Source organism: Scyliorhinus canicula, chromosome 14 (genome assembly GCF_902713615.1).
Source record: "Scyliorhinus canicula chromosome 14, sScyCan1.1, whole genome shotgun sequence".
Taxonomy (NCBI): Eukaryota; Metazoa; Chordata; class Chondrichthyes; order Carcharhiniformes; family Scyliorhinidae; genus Scyliorhinus; species Scyliorhinus canicula.
In genome coordinates, this window is record NC_052159.1 from 134,726,455 (window position 1) to 134,747,958 (window position 21,504).

The window sequence follows — 21,504 nt, forward strand, 5'->3', positions numbered from 1 at the left end:
TGAAATGAAAGTGAAATGGAAATGGCTTATTGTCACGAGTCGGCTTCAATTAAGTTACTGTGAAAAGCCTCTAGTCACCACATTCCGGCGCCTGTTCGGGGAGGCTGGTATGGGAATTGAACCGTGCTGCTGGCCTGCCTTGGTCTGTTTTAAAAGCCAGCGATTTAGCCCAGTGTGCTAAACCAGCCCCATGTAAGTGATACATGTACGATTGAGTACTTTTTCCATTGGGATTAGTGCAATATGCATTCAAAACCGTAAAAAACAGTACTTGGGAACTCTAGTGTAATGATCTGAGGTGATATAAAGTTCCTTGTCCCTTTAAATTCAAACAGGAAAAGGTCTGCACTGACCCTTCAAATGAGCATTCTACCCATTTGCACAACCCCTTTCACCCACCCTATCCCCATAATATAACCTGCACATCCCTGGACAGAACAGGGCAATTTAGCATGGCCAGTTCACCTAACCTGCACCTCTTTGGACTGTGGGGGAAAACGGAGCACCTGGAAGGAATACACACAGACATGGAGAGAATGTACAGACACTACACAGTCAGTCACCCAAGGCCGAAATCGAACCCGGGTTACCAGGCGCTGTGTGCCACTGCCACCATGCTGTGCTGAGGACTTCAACACTATGCTGCAGAACATGGCAGGCCTTCAGGACTGGCAGCGCCGGATGACTCAGAGGCTTCTGGAGCTTACTAGAGCTTCCCTTCCAACCCATGGAGTCACCCAGGAGCTCACGAGTACCCAGAGGGAAGAGGAAGGGCTCGATCCCATCCTAGGGCCTTCCACGAAGAGGACTCAGCCGGTCTTCTGACTTCCTCCCTCCTGACACTAATCTCAAGTGTAGCAGCCAGAACAGGGTGGCACGGCGACATCTGTGACGCCAGTAAGTCAGCCGGGGCCCTTCGACTCCAGGCCCGCCAGAAGACAGCCGCCAAGGTCATTAAAGAGCACAGGGTGAAGAAAGCAGCAGGCCACCTTCACCTCTCATGTGCATCCTGGGGAGACACCTACACGTGGCACAAGGCCATGGAGGATTAAAAAGATATAGGAGCACAGAGTGGGCACTGGTGAGGTCAGTAATCAATGTTACGGAATGGACAATGGTCACACAAAATGTTCACCGTTAATATACGTCACACCTGAAACATGCAAAGCCTCAGTCATTTATAGCTTTACAACAGAGTGCAATACTCTCTCCCATTTGGACTCATTTCCTACTATAGGCCTCCCAATAGACCCTCCCAGTGAGAGTCCCTGAAACCCATAGTGATGGACATCCTGGAATACAAACCCCATCACTCACTGGACACACATCCCCCTCCCAAACTGTGCTCCAAAATCAAGTCCCCCGATGCACACTCAGGCATAAGGATGGGAGTCAGGGTACCGTCAGCAGAAAGACAGGAATCAGACTTCATCAGAACCTAAGGAGCACCATGCCTGTCATTGCTGAATAGTTGGATGTGTGGACACAGTGAGGGAGCTGTGCGACTGGCAGCATTGGGAGGCACGTGCGAGTGAGGTGAAACATATGGATGTTCAGCCTGAGTTCTGAGTGCCAGGGGAGTACTGTGGGTGAGTGAGGGGCATGAGTGGTGCACTGAGCATTGTGAGAGGCTGGTCTTGTGGTGAATAGGAGTTGTCACGTGAAGGTGTATTCACTGATATTGACCATCCGTGTGAGTTCATTGGAGCTATTGCAGCATTGGTGCAAGGTCTTAACCCAGAATCCAAAGATCGATCTCCCTGCCCAATTGCTTCCACTCCCTTCTGAGTGTTCTCCCTGAGGGTCTGCTGGCCTCCCCGTATGACCATGGCCTTTCTCTCTCTGCTCACCTGTGTCAGAAATGTTACTGATGTCACAACCTCTCACTGAATCCCTCTGTCTGTACGGGTCTTCAGTTTGGATACATTTCCATTGCGTCAAGCTTTATTGTGCCGCTTCCCTTGGAATGTGTTTGAAGGGAAGAGCAGTCTTCCGGTTCCACTTGGTCGACATCTACACTGCCTGGACCTCCCGCTTCATGCAGAGTTCTCTGGCAGCATTGAGAACAATGTGAAACAGAAAATTAAAATTTCAATTGATTGAAAGTTTAGGACCACACTTGCAGGTTCAACAGGAATGTTTCACAGGGCCAATCTGTGATTTTACCAGTGTAAAGAAGAATACAACATGAGCACATCATTAAAGGTGGCACAGTAAAGGTGGCGCATTAGCACTGCTGCCTCACAGCGCTTGGGACCCGGGTTCAATTCCAACCTCGGGTGACTGTGTGGAGTTTGCACTTTCTACCTGTCTCTGCATGGATTTCCTCTGGGTGCTCCGGTTTCCTTCCACAGTTCAAAGATATGCAGGTTAGGTGTATTGGTTATGATAAATTTACCCTTTGATCCAGAACCTGGGGTTCGGGTTCAGGGGATGGAGCAGGGATGGAGCCTAGGTGGGTGGTATTTCATAGAACATACAGTGCAGAAGGAGACCATTCGGCCCATCGAGTCTGCACTGACCCACTTAAACCCTCAGTTCCACCCAATCCCACAACCCAATAATCCCTCCTAACCTTTTTTGAACGCTCAGGGCAATTTAGCATGGCCAATCCACCTAACCTGCATGTCTTTGGACTGTAGGAGGAAACCGGAGCACCCGGAGGAAACCCATGCAGACACGGAGAGAATGTGCAGACACCGCACAGACAGTGACCCGGGAAGGAATTGAACCTGGGACCCTGGTGCTGTAAAGCCACAGCGCTAACCACTATGCTACCGTACTGCCCTCAGAGGGTCGGTGCTGACTCGATGGGCCGAACAGCCTCTTTCTGCACTGTAGGGGCTCCAAGACTTCTTTTATGACTTCTATAATACCACTCTGCATATTCCTGTATAAGCACAATTATGGTTTGTTAGTGAGCCAGATGTCATTAATGTATGCAGCTACCAGCAATCGAATCCAATTACTTTGAGAAAGTTAGTTGTGTATAGATACTAGTAGCCTTGCTGTCATCATCCAGCTGTAACAACATGCCACTGAAGGTGCAGGTATATACAATCATCTGTAGGAAAGAAGATGAGATTCCAGTGATATTCTACACTCACATAATTAAAACAAATCAGGATTGCAGAATACGGCTTTCCCAGAAACGTAGAGTGCTGAATCCCTTGGAGAACCCCATGACATAGAACATAGAACATAGAACAGTACAGCACAGAACAGGCCCTTCGGCCCTCAATGTTGTGCCGAGCCATGATCACCCCACTCAAACCCACGTATCCACCCTATTCCTGCAACCCAACAACCCCCCCTTAACCTTACTTTTTTTATTAGGACACTACGGGCAATTTAGCATGGCCAATCCACCTAACCCGCACATCTTTGGACTGTGGGAGGAAACCGGAGCACCCGGAGGAAACCCACGCACACAGGGGGAGGACGTGCAGACTCCACACAGACAGTGACCCAGCCGGGAATCGAACCTGGGACCCTGGAGCTGTGAAGCATTTATGCTAAACACCATCCTACCCTGCTGCCCCTGACGGGGAATCAGGGGAGACAGGGCACAGCCCATAATTTTGGTATTAGCTGTCCTATGGTAAGTTAATAGGTCCAAAGTGAATGTGAATGAATAAGTGAACAGATGAATGAGTGAATAAGTAGGGTGGTAGATGGGTGAGGTAAGATGGCAAATGAATAGGTGTGTAGGGTGGGTGAGGTGGGAGGTGGCTAACGTGGGTGATGCGGCAGGTGAGTGAGGTGGTGGTTTAGTGAGATGCAGATGGTTGAGTTGGCAGCTGGGTGAGGGAGTGGGTAGGTGTGGTGTTTTGTGGCTTTGGCAGTGGGTGGGTGGATGAGGTGGTAGTTGGGAAGGGTGGCTAGTGGGTGAGGTATTTGGTGGGGCGAGGTGGTAGGATGAGTAGGTGGGTAAGGTGGGAAGGTGGGTGTGCGGGTAGTTGGGTGTGACTGGTTTGGGAGGGGTAGTCAGTTTGGGGGCTGTTCAGGCTGGGCTGGGGGCAGTTCGGTGGTGGGGATAAACAGATCTGGTGGGGTGTAGTAATGTGGTTGGGAAGGGTAGTTGAATAAGGTCAGGGTGTGTTCAGAGGGATCAGTGGGTAGTCAAGAGGGCCAGGAGACAGTGGGTGGTCAGGGGGGTGGGTATGATCTGGGAAGATAAATAGATCATTGGGGGTAGCATGGTCAAGAGGATCAGTTGGTTAAGGTTGGAGGTAGCCAGGGGGGGTCGAGAGGGTAGTCAGGGCATCAGGGGGTAAGTTGTTGGTTGGGGATGCAGTTAGAGAGTCAGGAAGGGTAGTCAAGGGGTCAGTAGGGCGATAGGGTTGAGGGGGAGTCGGGGGTTCAAGGGGATAGTCAAGGAGTCGGTGTGAACATTGGGTGTCAGTTGCGTAGTTACTCGGAGGTTAGACTAGGAAGGCGATGTACCAGCTGCATCCTGCCGGAATCGGGATGGGACGCAGGCAGGTGAATCGCGGTAATTCCTGCCGGTCCTTACGCCTCATGAGATCTAACCAGCAAACAGTTTGGTTACTGTGTCCCACCCCTTCAAGACATCCCAATGAATATTTTGCTGCACTGTAAGGGTTCATTAAAGATGGTTTGTATGCTGTCTTTCCTTTCTATGTTATCTCTTTCCTTACATCCAAATTAGACATGAACTGGGGAATGTGGATTGGGAGTGGCTATTTGAAGGCAAATCCTTGTCTGACATGTGGGAGGCTTTTAAAGGCCAGTTGATTGAAGTGCAGGACAGGTATGTCCCCACAAAAATGAATGATAGAAACAGCAGGATTCGGGAACCATGAATGACAAGGGAAATTGTAAGCTTAGTCAAAAGGAAAAAGGAAGATTACGATAGGTCTAGGCATTAAAAACTGACAAAGTCCTTGAGGAGTACAGTGAAGGTAGGAAGGAACTTAAATTTGGAATTAGGAGGGCTAACATGGTCAAGGAGAATCCCAAGGCTTTTCATGCATATATTAGGAGCATGATGGCAGCAAAAGAAAGAGTAGGCCCACTCAAGGACAACAGAGGAAAGTTATGCGTGGAACCATAAGAATTGGGTGAAATCCTTAATGATCCCAGGTTTTTGTGGTAAGCAAGAGGAGAAATAGCTGGTGGATTAACAGATATCTTCACATCATCTTTGACTACAGACGAGGTTCCAGAGGACTAGAGAATAGCTAACGTTATTCCCTTGTTAAGGAAGCAGGGATAATCGAGCAAATTATAGGCCAGTTAGCCTGACATCAGTGGTGGGAAAGCTTTTGGAAAAGATACTGAGGGACATGATATATGCATATTTGGAGGAAAATGGACTAGTTAGTGACAGGCAGCATGGTTTTCTATGGGGAAGATCATGTCTCACCTACTTGATTGAGTTTTTTGAAGAGGTGGCAAAGAAAATTGATGAGGAAAAGGCTGTGGATGAAGTTTATATGGACTTTTAATGAGAAACAAAAACTAAAATCACATGGGATTCTGGGTGGACTGGCCAGATGGATACAGAACTTCCTTGGTTATATAAGACAGAGTATAGCGGTGGAAGTGTGTTTTTCAGAATGGAGATCTGTAGCTAGTGGTGTTCTTCTGTTGTATGTAGTATAAATAAATGATCTGGAGGAAAATGTGGGTGGTCTGATTAGCAAGTTTGTGGATGACACGCAGATTGGCGGAGTTGCTGATAGTGTCGAGGATTGTCAGTGGATACAACAGGATTGAGATAGATTGGAGACTTAGGCACAGAAACGGCAGATGGAGTTTAATCCGGACAAATGCAAAGTGATGCATTTGGGAGGATCAAATCTAAATGTGAATTATATTGTAAAAGGCAGAACCCTGAGGAACATTAACATCCAGAGGGATCTGGGCATGCAGGTGCTGAAAGTGGTGACACAGTTGGACAAGGAGATTAAGAAGGCATATGGCATGCTTGCCTTCATCAGCCAGGGCATTGAGTATAAGAGTTGGGAAATCATTTTGCAGCTATATAAAACCTTGGTTAGGCTGTATTTAGAGTATTGCATGCAGTTCTGGTCACCATATTGTCAGAAGGACGTGGAAACTTGGAGAGAGTGCAAAGAAGGTTCACCAGGATGTTACCTATTCTCGAGGGTGTTGGCTATGAGGAGAGGTTGAATAAACTAGGATTGTTTTCATTGGAAAGATGGAGGCTGAAGGGAGACCTGATAGAGGTCTACAAGATTATGAGATGCATAGACAGAGTGCATTTCTATAGACCACCTTAACAGCAGTGCCATTCTTCACCTCAATGTCAACAAAACAAAGGAGATTGTGAGGAGAACATGCCCCTGTCTACATCATTGGGAACAAAGTAGAAAGGGTCGAGAGCTTCAAGTTTTTAGGTGTCCAGATTACTAACAACCTGTCCTGGTCCCCCATGCCATCACTGTAGTTAAGAAAGTCCGCCAATGACTCTACTTTCTCAGAAGACTAAGGAAATTTGACATGTTAGCTACGACTCTCACCGACTTTTACAGATGCACCACAGAAAGCACTCTTACTGGTTGTATCACAGCTTGGTATGGTTCCCGCTGTGCCCAAGACCGCAAGAAACTATAAAAGGTTGTGAACGTAGCCCAGTCCATCACGCAAACGAGCCTCCCATCCATTGACTCTATCTACAATTCCTGCTGCCTCGGAAAGGCAGTCAGCATAATTAAAGACCCCACGCACCCCGGACATACTCTCTTCCACCTTCTTCCGTCAGGAAAAAGATACAAAAGTTTGAGGTCACGTACCAACCGACTCAAAAACAGCTTCTTCCCTACTGCCATCAGACTTTTGAATAGGCCTACCTCGTATTAAGTTAATCTTTTCTCCACAGCCTAGCTATGTCTGTAACATTATATTCTGTAGTTTCTCCTTCCTTCTCTATGTACGGTAAGCGTTGTCTACATAGCATGCAAGAAACAATACTTTTCACCGTACCTGACAATAATAAATAAAATCATATCAAATCAAAACAGTGAAACAAAATAATTTCAACTAAAAGGCCTTTGGAAAGTTTCATTTACCTGTTAACTGCTAGGTAGTAACTCAACAAGATCATAAATAATGAATTACATTGGAGTACAGTGACTGTTCCTGTCTGCTTAATTGTACTGTTTGGCATAAAATCCAGCATTTTTATCTTAGAGGATGGTAGTTAGAGTTCATTTTCTTGTATAGTTTCATGGAGGGGTTGAGTTGTCTATCCCCATATAAATCAGCAACAGTGCTTTTTTTATAGTCCTTAAATGATTAAACTATTGTCTTTGCTCCTTTAGTTCCATCAGAGATTTTATTGGTGCAATTCTATTCTTCCAAACTTCAGCCATCTCATAAACAAAGCTTGCAATTGCAAGTACGGTTCTTCCCTGTATTTATTTTCAATCTGACACTAAAACCTTCAACTCATATATTCCAATCATTCTCTCGGAGCCAATTTATTTTCTAAGCAGTGAGAAACTAGGAACTGTGGAGGAGCAAAGAGATTTGGGTGTCCATGTACACAAATCACCTAAAGCTACTGGACCAGTAAAAAAAGCAATCAAAAAGGCTAATCGAATGTTGGCCTTTATTTCAAGCAGATAGCGACAGAAAGGGGAGGAAGCTATGCACCTGTTGTATTCAACCACAGTCACATACCATTTAGAGTATTGCATTCAATGCTGCGTGCCATAACTTCAGAAGAACATTCTGGCTGATGAGGGAGCACAGTGAATACTCACGAGGGAATAATGCTGCAACATTAAAGGGCTAAATTATGAGGACAGGTTCCATTGATATAACTTGTATTTCATTGACTCATGGGTGATTGAGGGGTAACTGTATCTCGGTGTTTAAAATGACAGTGGAGAAGAAGAGGAACTATTTATTTTGACGGGGGTTGTGGGTGGGTTTGGGGGATGGAGGAATCCAGAAGAAGAGGCTGGAATCTTAAAATTGGAGCTCGGCCATAAGGAAATGAAATCGAGAAGCACTTCTTCACATAGAGGAAGGTGTCAATCTGGGACAACCCCCCCCCTCCCCCCCCCCCCCCCCCCCCCGCCAACGTTTCGAGTTTAAACTTTAAAGGTGGAGTTCGATAGATGTTCGTCAAATACGTTTAAAGGGCATTAATGTCTTGCGGTTCCCATCAGTTTGAAATAATCACTTGCAAACTCAAATGTCGCAGCTTCATTGAATGTTTTTCTCATATGACACCATGTACCATGGACTGTTCATTCAATACACAGACTAGTGTGGCTGTAATTGATGTGGAACTTTGGAAATTTGTGCATACATATGCATAAAGACAGAGTTCCTAAATCTCACAATTTAACAAAGGGATATGAAGCGAAGGCTGGGAAATGAAATTGCGCATGGATTAACCCTGACCTAACTGAATGACAGGACAGGCTCGAAGGGATAAATGGCCCACTCCTGTTCCTAAATTCTAGTACCTTATATTCTATTTTGGCCTCTATCTTTCTTTCTTCATCCTTATTATCATAGAATCCCCACAGTGCTTAAGGAGGCCATTTGACCCATTGAGTCTGCACCGACCTTCCGAAAGAGCATCCTAACTTAGGCTCACTCCGGTAACCTCACCTAATCTTTGGGAACTAAAGGACAATTTAACGTGGCCAAGCCACCTAACCTCCGCGTCTTTGGACTGTGGGAGGAAACTGGAGAACCCGGAGGAAACCCAAGCAGACATGGGGAGAACATGCAAACTCCATACAGACAGTCACGCAAGGTCAGAATCCCTGGTGCTGTGATGCAGCAGTGCTAACCGCTGTTCCACCATGCCACCCATATTAACCGGTGTAACATTTTCAATCTATGTTGTGTCTTACTGCCTACGATTTTTCTTTAATGAGTCTTTTTCTTCAATTTATTTCAAGGAATTTATCAGACGATATCGCCTGACAGGAGTACACCTCACCTTGCAGAAATCTGGCTGAACACAAGACATGGAAAGGAGGGGAGGTGCTGGGAGGGACCACAGGCCTCATTGTCTAGCCTGAGTGATGCCCCTGATACTGGATTTTGGACATCGCTGCATTGGAGTTGAAGGGGCACAAGTGGCCAGCCCACAAAGAGGAAACAAGATCTGGCTGCAGGTAATATTGCAAACCCTCAGCTGAGTGAAGCTGAAAGATAGATGGCCATTTGGGAGGGAGCTGCATCAATTGGGCAGGGGATTGAAGCAGGGGGAGTTGCAGCCGAAGATTTTTAAATGTGGGGTCGATCAGGGGCATCATTCCAGCTGCTTTCTGTTTCATTCTCAACAAAGTTCATTTCAAAATTCCAATTCTTCTGAATACAACCATTGCTGGCTGTCACAGGGCGAGTTATTCTTGGAAAAGAGATCCCAAACTGGTATTGGCCCCTAACGTGCACATGCGTTAGATCTGTGGTGATATGCCTGTCGATAATGTTGCATGTATTCAAATGTTTTCAGCAGTGTGACCTCCCACAAGCAGGTGGTGTCAGTTATCAGTCAGGTGACATGTGGTGAGTGCCAGATGTTTGTAAGGTGTGCATGAGGGCAGTCGCACATAAGGGTATTTCCTGGAGAATCTAAAGTAACTCTGCAATGACTTGGTCTGTATATCACCATTACATTACCACATGTGTACATTAATAAATCGTAGTTCTGGCAAAGACACCAGAAGTTCTGTAGAATCATTGCTAGACAGAACACAACGTGGTACCAGATGTGCTGAAGATTTGAGCGTGACGTCGGAAAAGGCGAAGTTAAATTGGCTGAAGAACCCACCTGATGAACACTGACCATTGGCGACTCCACACGATGAAAGACACTGAAATTCGAGACGGAAGGTTTGAAGGTACCCCACCAACTTCAATAGGCGACATGGTAGCACAGTGGTTAGCACCTTTGCTTCATAGCTCCAGGGTCCCAGGTTCAATTCCCGGTTTGGGTCACTGTCTGTGCGGAGTCTGCACATTCTCCCCGTGTCTGCGTGGGTTTCCTCCGGCTGCTCCGGTTTCCTCCCACAGTCCAAAGACGTGCAGGTTAGGCGGATTGGCCATGCTAAATTGCCTTTAGTGTCCAAAAAGGTGAAGAGGGATTATTGGGTTCCAGGGATAGGGTGGAAGTGAGGGCTTAAGTGCGTCGGTGCAAACTCAATGGGCAGAATGGCCTCCTTCTGCACAGTATGTTCTATGTTCCTGATAGCAGGGCAACTCAGGGGTAGCGGGCAGAACAGGGTGAAGCAGCACAACAGTGCCACCTGAAAGTAGGCAGAGGTCCTCCAGGTTCTGACTCTCCAGGGACACCCACCAAGTGTATCTCAGGCAACAGGGCACAGAAGGCAGCACGTGGTCTGCACTTCTTATGTGCATCCTAGGAATACAATGAGGCATAGTGGGAGGGTTCGCAAGATTAAGGAGTTGTAACGGCGCAGAGTGGAAATGGCTGAAGTTAGGCAAAGATAGTTGGGGGTCATAATGAAATGGCACAATTTTACTTGTCACCTAATTAAACCTCTTGTTGTTTACAGCCTTAAGGCCTCACTCTATTTGACAACCTCCCACTGGGATAGGTCTTCACCCCATCTAGATGCAGCTTTAGTCGCAAGGCCCTCAATATAAGGCAAATGGTTAGGCCCACTCAAACTGAGAGTAACATACATCCTGGAAGGACTCAGGCGTTAATCAGTGAATCCAAGGCCTCACCTCCAATCCCTCTCTAATGCTAAGGAACAAAGGGATGTCAGCCCGAACGATACTCCCACGTGTGCCGGCGAGACAGCGTTCTGGCAACAGACAGACAGGAGTCAGACATCGGCAAAATGTGAGGAGCATCAGAGCTTTCCTCACTGCTGGTTGTTATTACCATCCTGCACTGATATCTAAGCAGGCATATGGACTCCCTAGGCCCAGAACTATGAAGACTTGGTTTCGCGGAGGGGTCTCAAGGCACAGGGTGAGGAGTCGTTGCATTGTAGAGCTGGCGGGCAACATGATGGTGCTATTGCGCAAAGCGGGAAGTATTGAGGGCATCCCTGGTCCTGCCCACGTGAAACCTCGCCCCCACCTGGCCTCCAACTTCTGGCTCCTCTTCGGCCTCCCCCATAACTCCCATCTGGGCTTCTTCTTCATCAGAGGAGATATTCCACTCCTACTGGTCGTCTTCATCCAAATGCTAAATGTTTAATCAATGTTCAAGACCGTATGGCTCTTGATCAGAGTAATTAATACTCTGGGTATGTTTAAATATGTAAGAATGGTACAAAGCAACTGCAGGCATATATTTAAAATGAGAGGCAGGAGGTTTCGAGGGGATGCGAGGGAAGTCTTTTCCACCCAGAGGGTGATGTGAGTCTGGGTGACCAGCCCTGACTGATGAAGAAGTCAAAGGTTATCAGGGTGTTATGTTCTAGTGCGTTGAAATGATTGAAACAGGGCACCAAAGAACGTCTAGTTCGTGACTAGTTAATATTTATTAAATTACAATGACGTGGTGAGAAAACAATACTAATAGTACTAACGAACTATAAACTGTTAACAACTGGAATAAGAGAGCTAATACAAAACACGACTATCCACGACAACTCCTCACCCAGACTCCTCGAGGTTGCAGTGTCACGTGGGGTAGTTCTACTGCCACCTGCTGGTTGGAGGTCTGACATATTAACATGCAAAATTGCTTATGCATTTCATTACACAGGGGAGGCGTAATGTGGAATTGAGGTCACAATTGGATCAGCCGTGATATTATTGACTGGCGGAGCAGGTTCGAGAGGCCGAATGGCCAACTCCTGCTCCTAAATTATATGTTTGTCGGTAAGATTCGGCTCAACATAATGTTTTTCTTCGCTCTCCCAATCCGATTTTGCTACGCAAGATACATGTTATGCTCAGGATGTCTTGTCTGCGGTTTTCAGTTTTCTAAGCTATTGCTCATTGGGTAATCATAATAACCTTGAATGTGCATTGATGTGCTTGGCCTTTTCTCACATAATTGCAACAAATTATTGACAAATTCAATTATCATGATTTGTCTCATCATTATAAAAGGGACCTTGTTGCAGCACAGTGTAGGTAATTCTGTGCAGTGATGTGACAAGAAGTTACTGCAGGTGAGCAGAATTAATTACCTCATTTGCACTTCCATGCAGCACATTCTTTTGTGAAAAAGAAAAAAAGAATGCATTTATTTTGCGGTTTCCACGGCCATCAAATGTTTCAAAAGCACTGTTGCACAGAAAGAAATGCAGCAGCCACAGCAAACTCTCTTAAACAGCAACATGGTAATGACCAAGTAAGTTGTTTTTTGATGTTGAATGAGGGATAGCATTTAGTCAGGACAACAGGGATTTAAGACAGAGATGAAGAGAATTGTTTTCCCTCAGAGGGTCGTGTGTTTCTGGTGTTTTCTTCCTAAAAAGGCAGCGGAATCCTTGAGTATTTTTAGGCAGACATGGGCAGACTCTTGATTAACAAGTAGGTGGAAGCTTATTGGGGGGAGGCAGGAATGTGGGGTTGAACTTATAATCAGCCAAGTTGGGCAGCAGAGTAGCACAGTGGTGAGCACTGTTGCTTCACAATGCCGGAGTCCCAGGTTCGATTCCCGGCTTGGGTCACTGTCTGTGCGGAGTCTGCACAATCTCCCTGTGTCTGCGTGGGTTTCCTCCCACAAGCCCCGAAAGACATGCTTTTAGGTAATTTGGACATTCTGAATTCTCCCTCAGTGTACACAAACAGGCGCTGGAATATGGCGACAAAGGGATTTTCACAGTAACTTAATTGCAGTTTAAAGTAAACCTACTTGTGACAATAAATACTCTTATTATTATCTCATTGAATGGCAGAGCAGGCTTCAAGGGACGCGCAGCGTACACCTGCTCATGTGCCTGCATGAATAACTCCCCTTCTCTTTTTTGAGAATAAAGCCATGGAATCTTTCACATCCATCCGAGAAGGCCGTTGGAGCCCCAGTTTAATGTCTCAACTTAAGACATTAGTTGCACCTCCAGCAGTGCAGCACTACTTCAGTCATGTCATCATTGCAGAATGTGCAGCAAGAGATTTCAGGGCACGGGGTTATAATGCTGGTGTTGACTTTAATAGTTTCCATTATGAGTGATGGGCACCAGTTCGTCACTTGCTTGTATTATCCAAACTGTAAGAACTGCAAGGGTTAATGAAGTGTCCAGAGTAGCCACTAGAGGGAGCTACAATTACAAGTATATAAGGCAGCGATGCTTAGCCATGTGGGAGAGTGTGTGCAGGGGTTAGCTCGAGAGAGAGTCAGAAGTACAAATAGCATGAGTGAGAGCAAATCATAGTTTATATCAGTATTGAGATTAGCTGTAGGTGAGTGTAGTTTAAATGTTATGAATCAACTGTGTATTCTTGAGGAGTACTTGTCGAATCCAGGTTAGTTGTGTTAATAAATGTACTGCTTGAAGTTCAAGCCATTTTGTGGTCTTTGTGAACACTCCACCAACCATCCTGAAATAAGCAACACAAAGAACATCATAATGTCCAGCCAATTCTCCTTTCAGTTGAAGTAATTGGGAATGGAAAGGTCAGGCATGGTGCAACAGAATTCAAATCACCCGAACTATTTTCATTGTGAAAACAATTATGAGAATTTTTAAATCAAGATGTTTGCTTGATCAGTAGTCAATGGAAATCAGCAAATACGGGGCTAATAGTCAAATGGGCCTTTGTCTGAGTTAGGACACTGGCAGCAGAGTTTTGGATAACCTCAAATTTGTGGAGGGCAGAATTTGAGGCCAGACAGGAGTATGCTGGAACAGCCGAGTTCAGAAGTGCCAAAAGCATGAATGAAGGTTCCGACAGTAGATGAGCTGAGACAAGGATGTCTTTATAGAAGTAGAAAAGGTGTTTTTATGAATATCGTGCACATACACTCAGAAGTTCATCTCAGGGACAAATGTCACCAAGGTTGCCATGGGGATCAAAAACAATGGGTAGGATTCTCCGTTGGCTGACGTCGGAGTCGTGAAATGTGATTGGGCGGAGAATCGGTTTTGACGCCAAAATCGTGAAGGCCGCCCGGTTCATGGCAATTGCAATTCTCAGGTGCCTCGACAGTGGCATTAATGCATTCCACTCCATATATACAGCAAACGCCATTTGTATATCATTAGCAGGCCTGACCCGGGACATCCCCGATTCTCCATCTCCACCAGGAGAAATTCCCGACGGCGTGGTTCACTTGTGCATTCGGGATTGGGACGAGGGCGGTGTCCAGGCATGGATCGCCATTGCCACGGACTCTAAAGCAGCCATCTTGCTGCGTACCTCCGCTGACCACCCACTATGGCTCGTGGTTCTGCGGAGTGCCACCGGCAGTAAGGGTGCCCCATCCCACCACCCCCACACTCCAGTCCCCACACTCCACCCCATCATCTCCACACCCCAGCAACCATCCCCACGCCCAACCCTCTGCCATAACATCCCCCCAATTGGCTGCCACCCAACGGCAGGGCATCACACAACCTGTCTAAGGGCAATGCTCACGTCAGCACCTACAGGAGAGTCGCAGAGTGTACCGCTGGCAGAGACATTGCCAACCAATGGTACTCCAGGCATCAGGGACAGGCACCAGGGCCAGATGCCCCCATGTTGCCGGGAACCGATGGGGACAGGTGTGCGGGGATGGGGGGGTGAACATGCTGGGACAAGGTTTACAGTGCCAACCAGGGCCACCGTGTAGCCCGGTGGACCAGGTTGGGCATTGGGGTACGCACCATTCTAACATGTTGGCCTTTCACTCCCTACAAACAATGCATATTGGAATACAACCAGCAATGGTGGCCTTCCTGCTTGTCACCGAAGTCCTGGGAAATGCACTGCAGCTGTACGAGCTGGAGCTCCTCAAGGAGGAGGACGATTCAGCAGTGGAATCTGCCACAGAGGAACAGGAGGCAGTCGATGAGGATGGAGAGCCGGACGCCCAACAGGACGAGGAGGAGGAGAAGGAGGTGCAAAGGAGGCACTGCATGAGGACTCGTTTGTACCGGCAGCGCCTGTCATTCAAAGACCTGCCGGACCGGGCATGACGTCGAAGACTCCGGCTGAGCAGGGGGATAGTACAACATATCTGCCAGATCATGGTGCATCTGGCACCATGGGGCAATGAGCAGCTGCAGATGACAGGCTGCTCTACAGAAACCGAAAGGGGTTCTACACAAACCGAAAGAGGTTCCACTCAATGAACCTGCAGCTGGTTGGCGGTGTGCACGATGCCTTCATCCTGGCACACTCGACAGCTCCTGACCTCATCGAGGCGACCCCCCCACCCCCCAGGTTGTGGTTTGATCCTGGCTGACAGGGGTTACCCTCTGTGGTGGTGACTGATGACGCATATCCGGAGGCCAAGATCGACGCGTAAACCCGCTACAATGACGCCGATGCAAAGGACGGTATGCTCGAGCGTTGCTCCACGATCCGGAAGATGCGGTTCAGATGCCTGGACCACTCTGGATGGACCCTCCAATATAGCACTGGGAGGGTCACCCGCATCGTGGTAGCCTGCTGCGTCTTCCACAACATCACGCACTGGGGGGGCGACGTGCGGGGGAAGGAGGATGCACGCCAGGCCTCGTCCAACGAGTAGGATGCGGGGAATGACAAGGATGGACAGGACATAGGGCCTGGGCAGGCACCACCTGTTACTGGGCAGAGTGTGGTCCTATGGCCACCATCCAATCAATCAAACTGTGTCCCACCCCATCTCTCTCTCTCTGCTGCTGAAAAGTCTGATGCTCCTCTTCACAGTAGCAGAGACTAGCAGAGTGTTCTCTGTAACTTCGGAATTCCCCATTCTCTCGGCTGCTTGACTTAAAGAGACATGTCCATTAATCACCCACGGATCAAAAAAGAAAATGGCAAAATAAAGAAAGGGGGAATAAGGGAATAAACAGAAAGGACCCTTACACATCCCAGCTGACGTTTCTGATATCGAGACTTGAAGATTCAAATTTTGAGGATATGTTGCATAAACATGGCTTGCAATTCTTTAATTCTGGTAGGTTGAGTGGGATTTTAATTGAGCTATCTAAAATGGTAAAAGAATATGTTTGGGTAGGTACAGATGAATGTTTTCCTCTGATGGGGGAATCGAGAACAAGGAGTCTAGAATCTTAAAACTAAAGCAACTTTTCTTCAGAACAGCCATCCACTCACTCTCTGCTTATTACCCATCTCAGAGTCCTGCAACATTTTCCTTTTGAAGCTCATATCAGTTCTGAAAATGACTACTGAATCTTGTCATCCTTTCAGGTATTACATTCCAGACCTTAAAAATTCATTTTGTATAATTCCTCACTCCCCATTTAGTCCTCACCTTCCCTCTGTTCCTCATGCTTCCTCTGGTCTTCCTCTCTCTGCTGGTCTTCCTCTCTCTGCTGGGTTTCACCTTCCCACTGGCCCCCGTCTCCTCTCTGATCACCACTTCCTCTCTGGTCTTCATATCTTCTCGGAGAATAATTCACTCAACGCAAGGCACTCTAGGATGTATCTGAGAGACATGATGAGACATTAAATAATATACCATCATAGGTTTACAATTCCTGGTCCGGTGCTCCGAACAGGCAAGGGTTTTTATTTTGTCAGAAGTACAGATTAGAAAATATGATATCATACAGATGCCTGTCCTACATTCTTTACTTATTCCAGCTTACTGAAAAGACTGTTCCCATTTAAATTGGGGATAGGCTATTGGAATAAAGACAAAATTGGCAATCAAAAAGGGGGAATTTTGTGGTGCTGTGGACACATAATGGAGGTTTTGAAAGGGTTGAGTTCCACTCCATAATAGTGACTATAAATAATCAATAATCAATTGGGTTGCAATTAATACTGGTGAGCCAGCACTCTGGGATCATAATAATATTCATGACGTGCTGATGCATGCAAATGGCATTCCTGACATGGATCCGCGGGTATCCCGACCCACCTGCAAGTGGCGAGGGCAAAATTTCCAACTAATTTTTCCGCCAGTGGGAACCCGACTTTGGGCCTCACTGTGGACTTTCTGCTTCCACCTGCTTGTAAACCCATTGCTGAGAGGATTGAAAAATAGTGTCCGATTACATTGATCAGGCATTTCAATAGTTTTTGTTTGCACACCCGACAGAAACAGACTAATAACCTGTTTGACCAATCGGTTCAAGTAATAATGGATGTGATAGCAAAGATAAAATATTGAATCAATACATAATTAGTTGCTGTATACCCTCACACTTTACTATCTGCAAAAGCTATACTTAGTTAAGGTGATAATTCTGTTTAATGTATAAATTACAACTGAATACAATGAAACCATTTGCATGTCAGTCAGTTGGCTAAAGATGCATATGCAAATCAGTTTTATGTTCCTGTTATATTTTAAGGTATCTACTTTAAAAAAAAGCTTGCTCGAGAATCAGAAAGATATTTATAATTAGAATACATAAAGCCAGTAGATTATTGCTCTCTAAGTTATGAAGCAACATTAAATTGAGATGGTTCATGGAGGGAAAGCATCCATCAGTTTCTAGAATAGTTAATTAACTTCATGCCAATTAATTATGATTGAGTAATAATCTGCTTGACTGGGTGATTCAATAAAGGTGGCTGTAATAGCGTAGGAAAAGTTAAAGTATTAACGGTGTCATGCTTCCACACTTTATCTTCAGTATGACTAATACTTAGTATACATTGATAGTTATTCTTTTTGCACAAATTAAAATAGTCTAGATTTTACAAGTGAGGGAATTTGATCGTATTCAGGATAATATACTACTTATGGTGAAAATCTGATTGTAATGGTTTACACAATGGTATGCACCTCACCTTGGGGGAGGCGGTATCACAGTGGTATTTTCACTGGTCCTGTAATCCAGAGATCTAGGATACTGCTTTGGGGATCTGGGATCGAATCCCATCGTTAAAAGTCTAATTGTCACCATGAAACCATTGTCGATTGTCTTCAAATTGCATCGTGTTCCCTAATGTCCTTCAGGGAAGGAAATCTGCCATCCTTACCTGGCCAGCGTGCTCACATTACATCCCATGAATAAACTGAAAACAGCAAATATGTGATTTCCAAAGGACGATCTGTGGATGGGAATAACGTGTACAAGCATCTAGTGTGTCCAGGGAAATGGAAGTCCATCCAGGATTGTCAGCTTATTTCCCCTCCTGAAACTGGTCAGGTAGTGGATTTGGGGCACAGGGAGCAGGGATGGAGGATGGGGGATGGATTGGCGGTGGGGGGAAGTTTTGGGGGGGGGGGGGGAATGGGAGGGTTGTTTCACTCCAATATTACGGTGAGGGAGGGCGCTGGTGACAATAAGTGAGGGAGGTGCATTATGGGTAAGATCGGGTAAAGGCTGAGGCCTGGAGAAACATCCCAATTCCTGGTCCCACAGGAAACTCACTGGGCTGGATTCTCCGATTTGCAGACTAAGTGCTGCCACCTGCGTGGGAACAGTGGTGTTTTACGCCAGAAAAAATGGCGCAAAAGCTGCATCGATCCTCCGTCCGGTAGGGGTTGGCAGCCGGGGAGCGTAAACCCCCGGCTTTACCTATGGATATGGCCGGAGAGTTGCCGGGTGCCTGGCCACGCATGCGCATGGCGGCGTCCTGCAGTGGCCATGTCATGCAACATGGCACCGGCCTGCCAAAACCTGCCCCCTGTAACCAGCCTCGCCACCCCCGGACCAACCCCACCAGTCCCTGACGAAGGCTCCCCTGCCGGCAGAATGTCTCCTACCTGACTGTGGCAGCACTGGACTCAGTCCGCAGCCACCACGCGAGGTTCCCGGGAAAAAATATAAGTGTTCCATGCCGTCGGACACTCGGCCCATCGGGGGAGGACCATTGGGGGAGAGCCTCAGGTGATGTCCTGATGCCGTCCCAATGGCGTGCGGCGTGAGAGGGTGGAGCATTGCAAAAGTGGCACCGCCCCCGATTTTGGCGCAAATGGGGATTCTCCGGTGAACGCGTTTTCGCTATTGCCCACCGCATTTAAACATTGAACTGGTGGGCAGTTTTTGACCCGTGACTCCTTTGTCTTGCCTCTGATGTAACCTGCAGATTGGTTCTAATTAACTAATAATCTGCCAGTTGAGTGGCTCAAAAAAAGATAGATGTGATAGCAAAGAGAAAATAAATTTGGGTCATGTTGTCACAGTATAGAGTTAATCTGATAATTAGATAACCTATTGCTTTCCTGTGGGCATCCTATTGACCTTTAAAGAGTAGATGAAAGTAAGGTAAAGCTGAGAAGGCCTCTGGGTCAGGGAGGATAGTTGACTGGCCTCATTTACCTATTCTCTTTCCAAATTCTGTCAGACAGGGAAAGCTGAATTTTGAACCACAGGCACCAATATTATGTGGGAGGACTTTTCTGGATATTCAGTATCGCCTGAGAAATCTGGGAATGAGCTGATCATGCCTACCAGTGGCTTTTTAACACAGCCATTTCACTCGCATTGTAGTTCAGGTTTCCTGTCTAAACAATGGCAGCAGACATGATGTGGACCCACATGCCCACTCTGCCTTCTCAAGCTTATTCCATCACCTTCTTCCTCTCGCCCAATTAGCTTACATGTCCACTCCATTTTCCTTCTATACAATTTTTCAAATCCTAATCTATCCATCCACCACTCTCATTGACCCTCATCCTGATGCAGCTTCATGCCTTTCCCTGATAGTGACCCTTATCAATTGCACTGGATTAATCAGGTGAATATACGCCATACTGCTCATTCATATGTTTCATCTTCCCTTTTTGCAGAAGGGAATTCAGAATACCAGATCCAAACGTAGCACTCCAAAGATTTCCCAATTGTCAACTATAGTGAAGGAGCCATGGAATTCAGTGGAGCTTTGGCATCCCTGGTCATCAGTGATGGGGAGCTCCTGGTGATACAATTAAATTAAAGCCACATAGCATACAGGACTCAATCATGTTGACTTGGTTTCAACAGTGAGGGAATCAGGTTTCTCTTCATATGATAACTTGTAATGTAAATTTAATTGGCCAGAACTACGTCATGTTCTTATCTCTAACAGGGGCTTCATGAAGACAGCAGAAGTTGTTGAAGCCACACCTTTAGAGGAATTAATGCCTTTCAGGGTGCACCATGACTGGACTCATCCAGACCATGCCCTAGTTCAGAGCCATTAGTGGAGCCGATGGCAGCTTATGGTTCACACTTCACATCTGCAGCTTAGGGTTTGCAGCTTATGGTTCACACTTCACATGAGCAAGAGCAGATGGTAGTGACGGAGGCAGGACTGTCACAGGGCAGAGACTCTCTACTCTCTGCTCAGTTGGAGATTGATTCTGTACCCAGGTGCCATTGATGCAAATGAGAATCATTGAGCAATATGCGGTCCATAGACAGGTCTTCAAATTGGACTCACCATGGTTGCAAGGAGAAAGAAAGAGTTCACCTCTTGCATGAATGAATGGGTTGATATCACAGGCCATTCAAATGAAGTCTTCTTCCATGATAGAATGGTCAGAGCTGCCTGTGGATCATCAAGTACTCCAATCAATTAAATCAATGCACACCTTCACCACTGTCATGCATTCTGTGGATGCAACATGCCTGCCTTTGGGCTTCCAGAGTTGTACATATCTGCAGCAAGACATGTTCCAGCAGAATGATAGAAATTAGGTTGGGCCATTGGAGGGATGATGACAAAAAAGGATATGGAAGTGGGAGCTCCACTCAAAGTTACTTCCACTTCCCCACCCACAGTCAACTGCTCTTGCCCCTGAACTGCAGCTCCCATATTGCCTTGTTGCCCAATGGCAGTCTCTTCCTGCGCTGGAAGAGGTGGTGCAATCTATGCTGGAGCATTCACAGATTCCACAATCCAGAGCACATCACTCAAAAGCATCTCAGTAGAGATCTGAACATCCTGTATCTATCTCTGCTGCAACCATAGGTGCTGCATCATGTAAGGGTTGCACATGGACCACTTTAGGTATACTTGGAAAATATTGTGTTATATGTTTCCATTGTTTATCTAACTCACATAAATGTTTTTCTTTTTCACTGCTTTCCTGTCTTGCCCAGTCTTGGGTGTTGGATCGTAAGTGGTCTTATAACTGGTTTAATGATGGATGGGAAGGCATGAATTAATGGAGACCATCATTCTTCAAAGGGTGGTTGGTTGGTTGACTGTAGTACTGCTTTGTGTCTCATCATTGCCCAACGGTGGCGGCAGAGCATAATAAACGGCTTCTCCATTTTCTGATTACATACTTACATAGAACATAGAACAGTACAGCACAGAACAGGCCCTTCGGCCCTCGATGTTGTGCCGAGCAATGATCACCCTACTCAAACCCACGTATCCACCCTATACCCGTAACCCAACAACCCCCCCCTTTAACCTTACTTTTTAGGACACTACGGGCAATTTAGCATGGCCAATCCACCTAACCCGCACATCTTTGGACTGTGGGAGGAAACCGGAGCACCCGGAGGA